We start from the raw sequence: 16,363 nt of genomic DNA, 5'->3' as shown, positions 1-16,363 counted from the left end.
GATGGAATTCACAAAAGGGAGGATTGCTGATTTGATTGGCGAGCCCGACTTACTTCGATGAGTGGCTATTTGCAATACATTTTTGGTGACTATAAATACATTATGGAACACTTAGTTTAGTATCGATTAGCAACTATTATTATTATTCATATCAAATTCTGAGTATTCAGACAATTTTTTCTCTAGTTTTTCCTAAGCTTGGGAGAATTGAAGTTTTTCACTTTTGAGAAATTGGAAGTAGGTCTTTGAGATTCTTCAACTTGGATCATCGTAAGGACGATATTAAACTTACACAATTGATGGAAACTCAATTTGGTAACAATTTTTATCTTTTTATTATGTCTAGCTAAAACCTGAATTTTTGGGGTGTGATTATGTGATTATAGGGTGATTAGTTTATGGGTATTGCTAATTGTTAGTGTAAATGTTGTTTAGAAGAGAGTTCAATCAATAAATATGGTTTAATTTAAGAATTGTAGTTGCAAATGCAGTTCTACCTTCGTGTTTTTGCCTTGCTCGAGAGAGAGGTTCTAAAACCAAACTTATTAATTGATGGTCAGTGGGTATTGGGTTGTCATGGGTTCAGCTCGAGAGAGTGAATCCTAAACCCAATTCCACACATTCAGCTTGAGAAAGTGAATGGACTAAGGTGTGGGATGGTCTTGTTTTGCATGCTTTTTGAGGTTCGAGAGAAATTAACTTGATTCGGGGTAAATTGTTCGAGAGAAAGTTTACCTCCTCTATAGTCTATCTTACTTACTAATATCTAGTTATTTTCTAATAGTTGCAATTACCCATTTGTCTATATTAGCCTATAATCGAATCACAACCAAATAACCCGTCTCATTATTGTAATTCGTGTTGTTTGTTGTTGTAGTTGATAATAAAACAAAAAACCCCTTATTTGACATTTGTGTCACCCCCTGATTTGAAGCATATTTTCATTCGATAATGTCTATTCCTATGACTGATTTGATCATATTCACACTTTCCTATTGAATCCTAAACATGTACCACTCCCTATGGGATTCGACGCCAACTCATTTAGTTGGGTTATATATTGACTAGAGATCGTTGACACTTAGAATTGGATGAAGTGTCCATGAAACGTTAATCACCTTACTTGACGGGAGAGCCTCTATCTCATATTCAATATCCACTCGGTGTTCAGCATTACTTCCCACAATTACATGTTTAGTCTTGAATTAAGTTCACATGCATGAAAGAGTGCCTTGAAACTCTATCCCACACAATTCATAAAATAGCTCATAGATTCAATAGGTGAGAATGGCATTTCAACCTTAGAATCCTCATATTGTGATAAAACCTTTCAAATCATGTTCATTATGTGTATATGAGAATGACCTTTCAATCAACATAACAATTAAATTATAATCATGTTCATAAAGATATACAATGAGTCAACAATTATGTATAATTCTCATGTTTTACTCCTCTTCGGTCAATGATCACATTCCATCCAACACATCTAGATTTACAACATTAAATATGGATAATTACATGATTCGATTAACTAAATTACTACAAGCACAATCTCACAATCTCATAGTATTCTTCTCTTATCAATTCACCCACATCACAAAGGCATAAATTGGGAAATATGGGATTTCATGGGTTCTTGGGGGAATTCATCATAAATCAACAATAAACAATTAATTCAATCATAATACATCATAAATCAACCATTAAAAACGTTTTTGGAAAGAACCCATAAGACTGAAGTCAAACCCTAACTTTTGGGGAAGTCACTAGTTTGAAATTGAGTTTGGAGGGACTCCATGGATGAAGACTATCCATGGATGAAGGACTACCATATCTAAGGTGAAGAAATCCAATGAATTTGAGTGAAAAAAGCCTCCTTCTTGAAACCCTAGTTTGATTTTCTTCTTCTTCTTCCTTGGAGTCCTAAAGAAAAGATTTCGGGGTAAATTGGTAGTTATCATTTTGATGACTTAGTTTAGGGACTTAAAAACCTTATATAGTTAGTTTAATTAAGTGTAAAACGAAATCATTTAACATTAAATTAAAAAGGAAAACCCTAAAATACACCTAACTTAACAAAAAAATAGCTTATAGGCATCACCCACGACCCCCTCACCTATGGACCGTGGTTGGACCCATGGCCCGTGCTGGTGAAGCGTGGGTCGGGGTTCTAGTCTTCTTTTTGTGGGCTTGACCTACAGTTTCCTACCCACGGGGCATGGGTTGACCCACGAGGGTGGGTTCCCTCCGTGGGTCACTGCCAGGCAGTCCTACAAAGGCTTTTGATCAAGGACCCATGATTGGTCCTTGGGGTTTAAACCTTGACATTCTAACATGAAAACATGAATTTTAAGGTACGGGGAGGTACGTCTATGACTCTAAACCCTAACGTCAACCTCTAGTTAACCCTATTAATTTTCGACGTGTTACATTATCTCCCCCTTGGGAAGATTAGTCTTCGAATGACGATCTAGACACCTTACAAAATTAAATACTCAAGACTAGCAGCCCATCATGCATGAAACACCAAAATAATGCACAATTCAAAGGAGGAAACATCAACTCCATCTCAAAACATAGTCAATGCAATACAAGGAAGTAAGAATTACATATAGCAACCCATTATGCATCAAAGTCAATATTTTTCATATTCATAGGACCTTCTCTAAGTAAAATAATGCTCAATACAACATCATGGAGCAAACATGCAATTACTCTCAAAAGCATACTAAAGCATGTTCATCAACACATCTCATGAAGTCCAATAGGCAACTAACACTAAATGCACAACAACATGGGGAACATAAATCATAAAAACTCATTCTATCACTAAACTTGAATTTTATAAGGAACATGCATAACATAAGGAAATCATGGAAAAGCTCATATAACACACATGACTTCCAAAATACTAAAACTCAACAAAAACTAATTACCTCAAGCTTGAATAAGAGTAGGAGGAAAGATATGAGGATATCGAAACTTCATATTGGCCTCGGCCTCCCAATTAGCACCCTCAACTAAGTGGTTTCTCCATAAAACCTTCATGGAAGCTATTTCCTTGTTTCTCCATAGCTTGACTTGCCGGTCTAGAATCTCTATCGAAAACTCTTCATTGGAAAGGATTTTATCAACACCCAACCTTTATAGGGGAATAATGGACAATGTATCTCCAATACAATTTTTAAGCATGGAAATGTGAAATAGTGGGTGAACTGGGGCCAACTCATTTGGCAAATCCAACTCATAGGGAACTTTCCCAATACACATCAAAATCTGATACGGGCCTACATACCGCAGACCAAGTTTCCTTTTCTTGCCAAAACTCATCAGACACTTCATGGGTTAGATTTTCAAATAGACTCAATCATTAAATTTAAATTCTAGATCCCTTCTTCTAACATCGGCATATGACTTTTGTCTACTTTGAGCCATACTCAACCTCTCTCTAATGAGCCGAACTTTCTCAATAGCTTCATAACCCGATTCGGGACAAATTGGAGCAATATCACCTACCTCAAACCAACCAATCAGAGACCTACATCTCCTACCATACAAGGCTTCAAAATAAGCCATACTGATACTGAGTGGTGACTATTATTGTAGGAAAACTCTATTAATGGCAGGTGGTCATCCCAATTACCCTTGAAATCTATATCATACGCCCTCAACATGTCCTCTAAATTCTGAATGGTGCGTTCCGCTTGACCATCCGTTTGAGGGTGAAAAGTTGTACTAAGCTTCACCTTAGTACCAAGCTCTTTTTGGAATGACTTCAAAAAGTGTGAATTAATTTGAGTACCCCGATCTGAAATAATAGATAAAGGAACCCCATGCCACTTCACTATCTCACTTATGTACAACTTGGCATAGTCTTCCGCCGAATGAGAAGCCTTAACGGGAATAAAGTGGGTTGATTTAGTCATCCTATCTATAATGACCCAAAGAGAATCACGTTGCCTTCGAGTGCAAGGAAAACCACAATAAAGTCAATATTAACATCTTCCCACTTCCAAGTGGGAATAAGAATATTTTGTGATAAGCTTCCCAGCCATTGATGCTCAACCTTAATTTGTTGACAGTTTTGACATTTTGTTACAAATCCCGCAATATCTCTCTTTATACAATTCCACCAATAGACATCCCGTAGATCATGGTACATCTTGGTGACTCCCGGATGAGTAGAATACCAGGAACTATGAGCCTTCTATAAAATTCGATCCCTCAACCCATCCACATCCGGAACACATAATCGACCTTGGTACATAAGTAACCTATCTCCCCCTTTGGAGAAAGCCTAAACTAACTTCTTGAGTAACGACTCTTTCAACTCAACCAATATACAATCAAGGCATTGTTAGACTTCACATCCATAACAAAGGACGAGTCTGAACCATTATGGACCATGACTCCACCTTTGGGGGAATCCACTAGTTGGACACCTAGACGGGCCAATCTATGCACCTCTCTAACAAATTCCTTCTTTTCATCCTCTACATGAGCTACACTACCCATGGACAATCTATTAAGTGCATCCGGTACCACATTAGCCTTGTCGGGGTGGTAAGGATACTCATGTCATAATCTTTCAAAATTTCTAACAACCTTATTTGTTGGAGGTTCAAGTCCTTTTGATTAAACACATATTGACTCTTGTGATTGGTGAAAATATACACATGACCCCATACAAGTAATGTCTCCATATTTTCAAGGCAAATACTACCTCCACTAATTCAGGATCATGGGTTGGATAATTCTTCTCATGGACTTTAAGTTGCCTTGAAGCATAGGAAATACTTTACCATTTTGCATGATGACATATCCCAAACCCACTCTAGAGACGTCACAAATATACAACAAAACCATCCGTACCCTCTAGTAAATTCAATACTGGAGCGGAAGTAAGTCTATCTTTCAACTCTTGGAAGCTTTTCTCACAAGCTTCCGACCACTCAAACTTAGCTTTGTTTTGAGTCAAAGCCATCAACGGAGAAGCGTGGAGGAAAACCTCTCAACAAACCTCCTATTGTAACCTGACAAACCCAAAAAGCTTCTAATGTCAGAAGGATTTAGAGGTCTAGGCCAACTCTAGACCGCATCCATCTTCTTAGGATCTGCCTCAATAACCTTATTTGAAACAATATGACCTAGGAAAGCTATGAACCTCAACCAAAATTCACACTTGCTAAACTTTGCAAAAAGTTGTTGGTCCTTAAGAACTTGCAATACAACTCTAAAATGGTCCATATGTTCATTCTCACTTCTTGAATAGATCAAAATGTCATCACTGAACACAATCACAAAAAGTCTAGGTATTGCCTAAACACCCTATTCATTAAATCCATAAATGTCGTCGGGGCATTTGTCAGCCGAGATGACATAACGACAAATTCGTAGTGACCATATCGGGTCCTAAAGTCCATCTTGGGAATATCAACCCCTCTCACCCTTAGTTGGTGCTAACCTGAACGAAGATCAATTTTGGAGAAACAGTTAACCCCTTGAAGTGGATCAAACAAGTCAATAATTCTTGGAAAGGGATATTTATTCTTAATGGTCACTTTATTCAATTAACGATAATCGATGCACATTCTAAGAGACCCATCCTTCTTTCTAACAAACAACATCGGAGCACCCCATGGAGAGATCTCGACCGGATGAAGCCCTTATCTAATAAATTCCGTAGTTTCCCTTTCAACTGTTTCAACTCCTCTAGAGCCAATCTATAAGTAGGAATGGAGATAGGTTGATTGTTCGGTAAAAGGTCAATACCAAACTCTATTTCCTGCTCAGGAGGAATACCGGGAAAATCATCAAGGAAAACAACCGGAAACTCATTCACCACCGGAACCAACTCAAGCGAAGGGGTGTCAGACTTAACATCCATCACGATAACAAGATTGTATATACACACTTTGGAGATCATTTTCCTAGCTTTAAGGCAAGAAACAAATTGACCTCTAGGGATAGATTCCTCCCTTTTCCACTCTAAAATAGGCTCATTTGGAAATTGGAATTTAACAACTCGAGTCCTACAATCGATAGAGTCATAACATGCATGCAACCAATCAATACCCGAAATCACATCAAATTCTAACATGTATAACTCTACTAAATCCAACAAAGGGACTTTATGAGACAAAGAATGGGACAACCTCTATAAACTTTCCTAGCCACCACCGAGTCACCAATCGGGGTAGAGACCGAAAAAGGTTCTACTAACACTTCGGGGAGTATTTCAAACAGCATGGCCACAAAAGGTGTCACAAAGGACAAAGTAGAACCGGGGTCTAACAAGTCATATACATAAATAGAAAAGACTTTTAACATACCAGTCACCACATCCGGGGAGCTCTCTTGATCATCTCAGGATCGAAGAGCATAAAAGTGGTTTTGCTTTTGGGCATTGGAGTTTGAACCGCTTGGAGGAGTTTGCTTATCTTCTCTGCCCTTGGTCGTAAGTGTTGGGAAATTTTTTAATTGATGACCACTCTTACCGCAACCATAACAAAAACCCGTGCCGGATAGGCATTTACCATCATGTCTCTTTCCACATTTGACACAAGTATGTTTTTTCGTAGTAGTACCTTTATCATAACCTCCTTGAGGTTTAGGGTTAGACACCCTATCCTTGTTGACCTTTGGAGCACTAGAGGAGTATTGGTTGGAAAAACTTTGTTTGAACCTTTGTCGCCCTTGTCCATCGGACCTAGCATTGGAGAAGTTCCCATCACCGGTTCTAGCTCTTTTCACCTCCCTATTCATTTGTTTGAATTTTTTCTCCTCAAATTGTTAAGATTTTTCTCCTCAATTTTTTAATCATGGACCATGAGATGTGAAATATTCATACTTGGGATAAGCATTGACGAACGACATTCACTGACTACCAAGTCGGACACTCCCATCACAAATTTATTCATCTTAGCCCTCGAATTCGCCACTATGGTTGGGGCATACTAGGATAGTTGGATGAACTTTAGAGAATACTCTCAACTATAGGGGAAAGAATCTATCAAGAAACTCTGATTTAAATGATTCTCATCCTACCGAAACCTCTCTATGGGTCTCTCACCAATCCACTGATCATGCCAAACATGATCCACATATTTTAGTTTATAGGCAGCTATCTCTGCCTTCCCCTCCAAATACACCCCCATAGCATCAAGCACTTTGCAAACCTCATCGATAAACCTTTGGGGATCCTGTTCCACTTTGGAGCCAAAAAAATTGGGAGGGTTCATCCTTGAAAATCCCTCAATCTAAAAGCCGCGTAATTCATATTAAGGTTCACATGAGTCCCAACATCTCTATTGGCCTGGGCCGTCATGGCTTGGGATTAAGTTTTCACGGCTTTAGCTTGAGCCTTCATGGCTTGGGTCAACATTTCAATAGTAGATCTAAACTTCGTCTGGGTCACATTCTCCACTACGGGATCAATAGGAGCTTGATTATCTTGAGGACCTTGATTACCTTGAAGAGCATCCTCATCCACATTGCCACTCTCCATTCTTCTTGCATTAGCCCTTCGTGTATTAGTCTCCTGAAGACAAAAGAGAAGGATTAGGAACTTTTATATAGTTAAACTCTAAGTCACGATTTAAGAGTAATGAAAGAATTGAAAATTCCTAATCATATTATAGCTTCTTATTCATAAATGTGGCACCCTTCAAACTCATGAACAAGACTCTACTAGACGTGGCTTATGAGACATCATCCTAGAATCATTCTAAACCATGTGCTCTGATTAACAAGTTTGTCGCGACCCAAGGGTACTCCCTAGACTGTAACACCCTGGAAACCTAATGACCTAAGCTAGAGCCTAACGTGTAGTCTAGTAGCCTAATGAAATTAAAACGTAAGGTTAGAGTCCTAAAATGATGTCCCTAAGTTAGTACTAGGGTTATAATGCCTAAACATCAAGGCACGACCCCCTAGAATCCCCTCAAGGGTCCTTGAGGAGGACCCAAGGGAAGGTCCAAAAAGCTGTAAAATACAGCATGAACTACGTTTGGGCACCCACGAGCCGTGGGTTGAACCACGCTCCGTGGTTAGAAGACGTGAATCGAGACTTATTCTCCCCAAGATTGTCCCCCAATTCTGCCTCTCTGACCCAAACCACGCCCATGCAGGACGGGCCGTGGTCCCATTCACGATCTATGTGGAACACCACTTGCAAAAGCTGGTTTTGGTTTGGCCAAAGGGAGAGTGTTTTCGTAAATTCCATTTTTATTAATTAAGGGTAGGGACGGTTATTATTAGTTATTTTAAGTATATTAAAGTACTTTTAACTATTAAACAACCCTTTGAACTCACATAACTCACAAACTCAAAACTCTACCAACTTTCCTCCCAAAAATATTCTCTCTAAACTTCACTGAAGAACAAAGAAGGTCAAGATTAGGATTCAAGCTCCAAGGATTTCACTCTAATTTCGTGGGAAAACATCAATTAAGGTATGGGAACCTTGATTTATGGAACACTTTTCTCCATGAAGCCTTTCAAACTCTAATTTCAAAATTGATAACTTGTTCAAAAACTAGGGTTTTCATTCTAGCCATGGGTTCTTCCTAAAAACAATTTTATTATGTTAATTACATCATTTTATGGATGATTTGATATTTAATGGTGATTTTTATTGTAAAATTCCCCATGAACCCATGAACTACCCCATGACCCCAATTTCATAAATTGTGATAGATGTATTTATGCAAGATGATCTCTATGAATTGTGTCTATGTTAATCTAGTTATTGAATCTTGTTTTATTCATGCCTAATGTAGTATCTGTAGGTGTAATTTTGAGACATGATTTATGACCTTGGAAGGGGTATATTGCTTGAGTTTGTACATGTTGAATAAAGTTGTGTATGAACTATTGATTCACCTAGAAAGTGAATCTCCTATGACTAATCTGTAAAGTATGGTATTGTTGAAAGGTTGGTCTTCCCTTACCCTTAAACTTGATAATGTATGAATAGTCAATGATGATGATGATGATGTTGTGTTGACTGAAAGGACATCCTCATGAAAACACTATGTATAATAATGTGAAAGGTTTACTCACATGTTAATGTTGATTCTAAGGTTGAAAGTACATCCTCACATTTAATCAATCTATGAGCTATTTTGATAAATTGTATTGAATGAGTGATAGAACATTCCTTCACACATGTAAATACAATTCAAGACTAATTATGTATAATTTGGAAAATAATGCTTAGTACCGAGTGGATATGGAAAGTGAGGTAAAGGTACTTCTGTCAATGCAATAGGTCAGGTCATCTAAAATAAACTCATGAGATGGAAGCTCCTCCGCCAATGCAAGAGGTAGGGTTTCTAGAAGCAATCTCTCTATCCCATAACTATGTTCCCACATATGTCTTAGTTAGTGGATCCACCTAAAAGATAAGCATGTTAGTTCTACCTTAGGCAAGTAGGACACCTTCTTTCGGTGAAGAGTTACATAACCCCGGATTCCATGTAGCTCACATGGTCTATGTCGGATATGGCTAATCTTCCCTGTATGACAAGATAATGAGTGAGACATGAACTAAACTATGACTTCTTAGTGAGTTTACTTAGTAGGAGTGGGGTTATGGGACTTCACTTTTAGATTGCACCAGTAGACTTAGTAGGATGTTATGAAATGGTTCCTTTATGCTATGATGAGATATGAATGTATGCATGTATGATGAAAGGATAGTTGATATGAATGAATTTTCTTATGTTCAAGTAAGGTACATGACTAGTTCCTCATTTATGACTATTGATTTTGATGAGGTCTAAAGATGATATGTATGACTAAGGTAGCTTCAAAAGAGTACTTAGTAAGGTTGGTATTATGGGATGCCAATCATATATTGCACAAGTGTTCCTTAGGGGTTGCTAACGTACTGACTTTACTATGTAATGAGTATAAATGTGATTATGGCTTGTGTTGTACATTTAAAATGTGTGTTGGTTTCCAAACTTAACAAATGCATACTTTTCAACTAAAATGCCTTTTTATCATATTCAAAGGATTTTATGCATGTTTTCATACTTAGTACACAATTGTGCTAACCCCTTCTTCTTCTACATTTTGATAAGTGTAGGTTCCGGCTAGGTGACATACATTCTCTTTCTTTAAGAAGACTTGGATTGCTTATCTCCAAGTTGTGGTGAGTCCTCAAGTTCGAGGACGGATTATCACTTTCTTAGTTTCTATTGTACTTCTCATATTGAGACTTCTAGTGATTTAAAGGGTTTAGTCCCAAACTTTGTATTCCTATGTTTTTGATATTGTATGAGACAAAGTCTAGATTCCTATGATTTTCCTTTATGAAAAATGAAGTTTGACTTCTTTGTAAAAGTTTTAAATTTTCCGCATTATTTTTATGTCTTATGTTATGATGATGCTAGAGGCTTGTATGAGACCCCTTCGGGGTCAAGTAGGTCATGTTACGTCTTGGGTGTACTCCTAGGTCGTGACAAACTTGGTATCAGAGCATAAGGTTTTGGGATAATATTTAGGCTGATGTCTCATGAACCACGTCTAGTAGAGTCTTGTTCATGAGTGTGAAGCGCGCCACACTTATGAATGAGAGGCTATAAGGTGTTTAGGAACTTTCACTTCTTTCATTACTCTTTACTCGTGCTTTAGAGTCCTCACTATATGAAGTCCTTTCTCCTAACCCTTTTCTTGTGATTATAGGCCATGAATAAAAGAAGGGCTAATGCAAGAAGGGCACAAGAGGAGAATGTGAATGAGGGACTGTTCCTCTCCAAGCTCCTCAAGACCCTCAAGTTCCTAATGATGAAGGGTCTATGACTATTGTGGACATAAGGGCGGCTCTCCAAACTTTGACTCAACTCATGATGGTTCAAACTCAAGCCATCACCACTCAAGCCCAAGCTATAAAGGCCCAAGCCAACCGAAAAGTTGGGCCCCGGGTAAACCCCAATATGAGTACCATGGCCTCAAGGTTGACAAATTTTACTAGGATGAACCCTCCTATTTTCTAGGGTTCCAAAGTGAATCAAAACCCACACGAGTTTTTGGAGGAGGTCTACAAGGTAGTGGAGGCTATGGGGGTCACTTCTATTGAGAAAGTCGAATTAGCCGGGTATCAATTGAAAGATGTAGCCCAAGTGTGGTATGCATAATGGAAGGAAAATAGGCCTATAAGGGCGGGTCCCATAGATTGGGAAGTATTTAAGAAAGCCTTCCTTACTGGGTTCTTCAACCTTGATAAGAGGGAAGCCAAAGTTGAGGAGTTCATCAACCTTCGCCAAGGAGGTCTGAGTGTCCATGAATACTACTTGAAATTCACTAAGATGTCAAAATATGCCCCATCTTTGGTTTCTAATCCAAGGGATGAGATGAGTCGATTAGTCACTGGCGTGTCTGATGTTATTGAAGAAGAGTGTCGTGCGAAAATGCTCCATTACAACATGGATATGTCACGGTTTATCGTATATGCACAACAAGTTGAGGAGACAAGGCTTAGGATGAAGAATAGAGAGGTAAAGAGGGCAAGGACCGATGATGGAAGTTCTTGTAAGGGTAAGTTTGAAGGTTAAAGTGGATGAAGGTTCAAGAAGAGGTTTTCCAACCAAGGCTCCTCCAATGCTCCAAGGCCCAATGAAGATAGGGTGTCTAACCCTAAGCCTCAAGGAGGCAATAGGAGTGGATCTTCCATGGACAGACCTACAGGTGCCAAGTGTGGTAAAAAGCATGATGGGAAATGTCTTGCCGGTATGGGTGTGTGCTATGGATGTGGGAAAAGTGGGAATCAATTGAAAGAATGTCCAACCCGTACATGCCAAGGGAAGAGAGGGTAAACAAGCTCCTCCTAGTTGTTCCAATTTTGATGCTCCCAAGAAGAACCACTTCTATGCCCTCCAATTTCGAAGTGATCCAGAGGGTTCTCCAGACGTTGTTACCAGTATGTTACAAGTATTTTCATTTGATGTTTATGCATTATTAGACCCCGGTTCCACTTTGTCTTTTGTTACTCCTTTTGTGGCTATGAAATTTGATGTACTCCCCGATGTCTTAGAAGAACCCTTTTCGGTTTCTACCCCGATGGTTGACTCCGTAGTAGCTAAAAGAGTTTTAGGAGTTGTCCCATCTCATTTTCTCATAAAGTCACATTGGTTGATTCGGTAGAATTAGACATGTTGGACTTTGATGTTATATTGGGGATGGATTGGTTGTATGCTTGTTTTGCGTCCATTGATCGTAGAACCCGGGTGGTCAAGTTTAAATTTCCTAATGAGCCTACTTTAGAGTGGAAAGGGGGAAACTCTACACCTAGAGGTCGTTTCATTTCATGTCTAAAAGCTAGTAAAATGATGTCAAAGGGGTGCATGTATCATATTGTTAGGGTTATGGACATTGAATCCGAGACTCCTTCTTCGGAGTCGGTCCCTGTAGTGAGAGAGTATTCGGAAGTCTTCCCGGATGTCTTACCCAGTATTCCTCCCAAATGGGAAATAGACTTTGGCATTGATCTTTTGCCGGATACACAATCGATATCTATTTCCCCTTACCGGATGGCCCCGACCAAACTAAAGGAATTGAAGGCACAACTCAAGGATTTGCTAGATAAGGGTTTTATTCAATCAAGCATATCTCCAAGGGGTGCTCCGATATTATTTGTGAAAAAGAAAGATGGGTCCCTTAGGATGTGTATTGATTACCGCCAATTGAACAAGGTCACTATAAAGAATAAATATCTACTCCCTAGGAATAAAGATTTGTTTGATCAAGTCCAAGAGGCTACCTTTTTCTCCAAAATAGATCTTCGTTCGGGTTACCGTCAACTAAGGGTAAGAGGATGTGACATTCCTAAGACAGCCTTTAGGACCCGGTATAGTCACTTCGAATTTGTGGCTATATCTTTTGGGTTAACAAATACCCCAGTGGTATTTATAGACCTAATGAATAGGGTGTTTAGATAATATCTTGATTCATTTATGATCATCTTTATCGATTATATTTTGATCTATTCAAGGAGTGAGGATGAAAATAACGATCAGTTGAGGGTAGTATTGCAAGTCCTTAAAGACGACCAATTATATGCTAAGTTTAGGAAGTGTAAATGTTGGCTAAGGTCGGTTTCTTTTCTTGGTTAGATTGTGTCGGGCATGTGTATAGAGGTTGATCCTAAGAAGACGGATGTGGTCAAGAGTTGGCCTAGACCCCTAAGTCCCACCGATATTAGAAGCTTTTTTGGGTTTGGACGGGTATTATAGGAGATTCGTTGAGGGCTTTTCATCCATCACTTATCCATAAACGGCTTTGACTCAAAAGAAGTCTAAATTTGAGGGGTCGAAGGCTTGTGAAAAGAGCTTTCAAAAATTGAAGGATATACTTACCTCTTCTCCGGTGTTGACCTTACAGGAGGGTACCGACAGATTCGTAGTATATTGTGATGCTTCGGGATTAGGTTGGGATGTGTCCTCATGCAACATGGTAAGGTGATTGCCTATGCTTCAAGGCAACTCAAGATTTATGAAAAGAATTACCCGACCTATGATCTTGAACTACCGGCGGTGGTTTTTGCCTTGAAAATATGGAGACACTATCTTTATGGGGTACATGTATATGTGTTTACCAACCACAAGAGTCTTCAATATGTGTTTAGCCAAAAAGACTTGAATCTCCAACAAAGGAGATGGTTAGAGCTTTTGAAAGATTATTACATAAGTGTCATATACCACCCCGAAAAAGCTAATGTAGTTATGGATGCCCTAAGTAGATTGTCCACGGGTATTATGGCTCATGTAGAAGATGAGAAGAAGGAATTGGTTCGGGATGTGCATAGATTGGCCTGGTTAGGTGTCCAACTAGTGGATTCCACCAAGGGTGGAGTTATGGTTCATCATAGTTCCGAATCGTCCTTTGTGGTTGATGTGAAATCTAAGCAACATCTTGATCCTATATTGATGGAGTTGAAAGAATCGGTTCTCAACAAGTCCATTGAGGTTTTCTCCCAAGTGGGAGATGGGGTGCTTAGGTACCAAGGTAGGTTGTGTGTGCTGGATGTTCGTGGGCTAAGAGAGCGAATTTTGGAAGAGGCTCACGTTTCGCGATATTTTATTCATCTGGGAGCCACCAAAATATACCGTGATCTACGGGAAATCTATTGGAGGAATGGCATGAAAAAGGATATAGCAGGTTTTGTGGCCAAATGTCCAAATTGTCAACAAGTCAAGGCCGAACACCTAAAATCGGGAGGTTCGTTCCAATATATAAATATTCCCACTTGGAAGTGGGAGGAGGTGAATATGGACTTTGTTGTGGGTTTGCCTCGTACTCAACGGCAACATGATTCTATATGGGTCATTGTTGATAGGATGACGAAATCAGCATTCATTCCCATCAAGGTTACTTTTTCAGCGGAAGACTATGATAAGTTGTACATCAAGGATGTAGTGAAGTTGCATGGGGTTCCTTTGTCTATCATATTGGATCGAGGTACTCAATTTACTTCACATTTTTTGAAGGCGTTTCAACAAGGACTTGGTACCAATGTTAAACTTAGTACCGCTTTCCACCCTCAAACGGATGGTCAAGCGGAATGCACCATTCAAACCTTAGAGGACATGTTGCGGGTGTGTGTGATTGATTTCAAGTGTAATTAGGACGATCATCTTTCCTTAATAGAATTTGCCTACAACAATAGTTACCACTCTAGCATTGCCATGGCTCCGTTTGAAGCACTATATAGTAGGAGGTGTAGATCTCCGGTGGGTTGGTTTGAAGTAGGTGAGTTTGCTCTAATGGTCCCGAACTAGTCTATGATGCCATTGAAAAAGTTTGACTCATTAGTGAGAGGTTGAAGACGACCCAAAGTTGGCAAATGTCATATGCCGACAATAGAAGAAGGGATCTTGAATTTGAGGTTGGTGATTGGGTCTACTTGAAAATCTCACCTATGAAAGGTGTGATGAGATTTGGCAAGAAGGGGAAACTTAGTCCTCGGTATGTGGGCCCATACCAAATCTTGAAACGTATTAGGAAAGTTGCATATGTAGTGGACTTGCCAAATGGGTTGTCTCCGGTTCACTTGGTGTTTCATGTCTCCATGTTCAAGAAGTGTATTGGTGATCCGGTGTCCATCCTTCCTTTAGAGGGTTTAGGAGTTGATGAGAACCTTTCTTATGAAGAAGTCCCGGTTGAGAAATAAGGAAGTAGCTTCAGTTAAGGTTCTATGAAGGAATCACTTAGTTGAGGGTGCTACATCGGAGGCTGAGGCCGATATGAAGTCCTGTTATCCTTATCTTTTCCTTCTACTCCTATTCAAACTTGAGGTAAGTAATTCCTCTTAAGTTTAAAGTGTTTTGGGGAGTCATGTGTATGGTATAAGTTTCCATGATTTCTTTATATTGTGCATGTTCTTGTGAGAATTCATGTTAAAACATAAATTGAGTTTTCATGATTTATATGTTCCTCATGTTGATTTGCATTTTAGTATGATGATTGCATTTTTTACTTCATGAGGTGATTTGATGAACATGCTTAATGATGTGTTGATGAGATGACATATTGGCTCTATGTTGTTGTGTTGAGCTTGTATGACTTAGAGAAGGTAGTTCCTCTCATGCTGATGTTAATTGATGAGTTTCAAGCATATTGGATTAGTAGATGGAGTTCCTACTTTCTTGTATTGCATTGGCCATGTTGTGAAAGAAAGTTGAAGTTTCCTCCTTTGAAATTGTGCATGATGTGATTAGTGCATTTTTAGTTTTTGCACATTTTGATGTTTCATGCATGATGAGCTGCTAGTCTAGAGTTTGTAACTTAGTTTGGTGTTGTAGTCATCATTCGGGGACGAATGTTCCCAAGGGGCAGATAATGTAACAACCCGGAAACCCAATTACCTAAGCTAGAGCCTAACGTGTAGTCTAGTAGCCTAATGAAGTTAAAACGTAAGTTTAGAGTCCTAAAATGATGTCCCTAAGTTCGTACTAGGGTTAAAGTTCCTAAACGTCAAGGCACGAACACCTAGGACCCCCAAGGGTCCTTGTGGAGGACCCAAGGGAAGCTCTAAAAAGATGTAAAATACAGCATGAACCATGTTTGGGCACCCACGAGCCGTGGGTGGAACAACACTCCTGGATATGAGGCGTGGTTCGAGACCTAGTCTTCCCAGGCTTGTCACCCAATTTTGCCTCTCTTACCGAAACCACGCCCATGCAGGATGGCCCGTGGTCCCATCCATGATCCATGGATGCGGTCCGTTGAACACAACCTGCAAAAGTTGGTTTGGGGTCGGCAAAAGGGAGGGTGTTTTCGTAAATTCCATTTTCATTAATTAATTGTAGGGACGGTTATTATTAGTTATTTTAAGTATATTAAAGTACTTTTAACT

Source organism: Solanum verrucosum, unplaced genomic scaffold (assembly GCF_900185275.1).
Source record: "Solanum verrucosum unplaced genomic scaffold, falcon-dt-bn FXZP01000077.1, whole genome shotgun sequence".
Classification (NCBI taxonomy): Eukaryota; Viridiplantae; Streptophyta; class Magnoliopsida; order Solanales; family Solanaceae; genus Solanum; species Solanum verrucosum.
This window is presented reverse-complemented; position numbering follows the sequence as displayed.